General features: G+C 48.5%; 1 pseudogene; it reads left to right on the top strand.

Moving 5' to 3' along the window:
- The first annotated feature begins 631 nt into the window (after positions 1–631).
- Positions 632–2,240, top strand: LOC118650441 (annotated as a pseudogene).
- Positions 2,241–2,577: the final 337 nt, after the last annotated feature.

The raw sequence follows: 2,577 nt of genomic DNA, 5'->3' as shown, positions 1-2,577 counted from the left end.
ATGACTCTTAAAATATTTTCTCAATGTGCTTTTAATTTTCTTTGACCTCATGACAAATGACATTAAGAATTTTTATTGTATTTATTTGGCTTATAATTGTAGTTAATATAAATTTATAACTATTGTTAGATTTGATTTATTAATATTTTTGTTAATATTTTTTGAGAATTTGTTGCCTATGTTCTTGAAGAATAACATTTGCTCACATGATTTCTGTCAGCTTTTGGTGTCCAGGTAATACTGTCTTTCTTTTTATAAAATGAATTGAAAAGGGTCTTGAAGGTGGGAGGGAGCGTCCATGAGACGGTGTGTTTACTCGGTCAAGCGAGCTGGGGCTCTGAGACTCCGGTGAGGTGTCCTCGGTCTGACTTTTCCGAGGCCAAATTGTGTGGGACGATATGAGGACCGCACCACCTCCGTTGCACGCTACATGGCAAAGTGCTGCCCCTTGCTCAGCCGTGCCAGTGTCACCGTGTGAGAGAGCTCCAGCTGCAGGCGAGCACGGGGGTATGTGCCCTCGCAGCCGCATCCCACATAACCCGCATCCCGCATAACCCGCCTCCCGCATAACCCGCCTCCCGCATAACCCGCATCCGCATAACTGGCGGAGGATCTCAGCACCAGCTCAACCATGTGGACCCCGGATGAGATTGTGCGCCTGTGTTACAAGCACTGTGGGAGCAGGCTGCCCAAGCCGGGGAAGCCTGAGCCCAACCGGGAATGGACGTTCCTAGCACCGTGGTGAAGGTACAGCCTATAGCTGGCCAAGCCTGTGACTGCCCTGACAAACAGGTGCAAGTGACAAAGGAAGTTGTCTCAATGGGAACAGGAGCAAAATGCATAGGCCAGTCCAAAATGAGGAAAAGCAGAGAGATCCTCAATGATAGCTGAGGTCATAGCTAGAAGGAGTTTCCAAAGGTACCTTCTCCATCAACTTCACTTGGCAGCCACCCTGAAGGTGGAAAGCATCTTTATCCCAGGAACTCAGAGAAGACTGTGGAAACTCAGACCAGACCTTTTGTTTTTAATTGTCTCCAGCCATACGCCCTGTGGGGATGCCTCCATCAGCCCAATGCTCGAGTTTGAAGATCAGCCTTGCTATCCTGTCAGTAGAGATTGGGCCCATAACCTATCAATGGAAGCCAGTGGTAACCTGGAAGCTACTGAAGATGAAAGGAAATGTGAAGACCCGGACAGTCCCGTGACCAAAAAAATGAGGCTTGAACCCGGAACTCCTGACAGAAAAGTCACCAACGGTGTGGCTCACCATCAGAGTTTTGGCAATCAGGGAAGTGGCCCCGTCCCCCCAAGTGTCAGCAGCTCTAATGTCACCTCAGAGGAACTGGCCACTGTCACTGGGATGGCCCCCAGTGGTGCCAAAGTGGTGCATGTTTGTTTATAGGACAGGAGCCAAGTGTGTGCTTGGCCAAGTTGGAGACTCGGGGAAGCCTGGTGCTGCGTATGACCGGGTAGGGCTGCTCCGAGAGAAGCCAGGCGGGGAGACAGGACTTGCTCCATGTCCTGCAGCGACAAGTTGACACGGTGGAATGTCCACAGATGCCAGGGGTCACTGTTGATGCACTTCCTAGAAGAGCCTGTCTACCTGTCAGCTGTGGTCATCAGAAAGTGCCCATACAGCCAGGAAGCCATGCAGAGAGCACTAGTTAGGAGGTGTCAGAATGTCTCCTCTTTACCCAAAGGTTTTGGAGTTCAAGAAGTAAAAATACAGCAGTCGGATTGACTGTTTGAGCAGAGCTGCTGTGCAGTGCAGGCAAAAAGGGCTGACAGTCCAGGGCCACCTGTTCCTTGTGGAGCAGCCATCAGCTGGAGTGCAGTTCCTGAGCAGCCATTGGGTGTTTCTGCCAATGGCTTTCCTCAGGGAACAACAAAGAAGGGAATCAGAAGCCTTCAGGCCAGATCTCGAATCAGCAAAGTGGAACTCTAGATTATTCCAGGAGCTGCTAAGCAGTATTTCAGAGGACAAGTGGCCAGATTCCCTCAGGGTGCGGAAGCTAGAAACATACCAGGAGTACAAGGAGGCTGTATCTGCTTACCAGGAAGCCTGGAGTGCACTCCGGAAGCAGGCATTTGGATCCTGGATCAGAAACCCCCCGGATTACCACCAGTTTAAAGGAGAAGAGAAAGTCTGCAAAGAGCTTACTGGTAGCAAGATATTTTCCAGCCCTTCATGCTGGACCATATTTTTCCCTTTGTGCTGGATAAGCCTTAGCTTTTCTTGAGGCTGAATGAGGACAAAAAGTCTGCCTTCTACCAGAGCAACATCTCTCTTCTGTGCAAGAGGGATGGAACTCCGGAACATGGAACAATCTATACTTGACTGAAGCAGCTGTCTGCTAAAATGGAATCTCACTAATGACCTTCGCATCTCTCTGTCCTGGCTTGTTTTTGTTGCTTCTCTAAAATATGGACTAAGAATTTGAAATACTACAACACTTTAAAAGTGATGCTCTGCTTTGTATTCCTACATTAATTCAGCAAATGTATTGGGGCTGAGATGATGTTTTAATCTCTGCGAGTTCTAGAGCTTTGCCTCGCATAGTGGACGTATATTTCATA

The sequence above is a fragment of the Myotis myotis genome, unplaced genomic scaffold (assembly GCF_014108235.1).
Source record: "Myotis myotis isolate mMyoMyo1 unplaced genomic scaffold, mMyoMyo1.p scaffold_m19_p_3, whole genome shotgun sequence".
NCBI lineage: Eukaryota > Metazoa > Chordata > Mammalia > Chiroptera > Vespertilionidae > Myotis > Myotis myotis.
The sequence above is the reverse complement of the archived record's forward strand: the minus strand, read 5'-3'. Positions and strand labels throughout refer to the sequence as shown.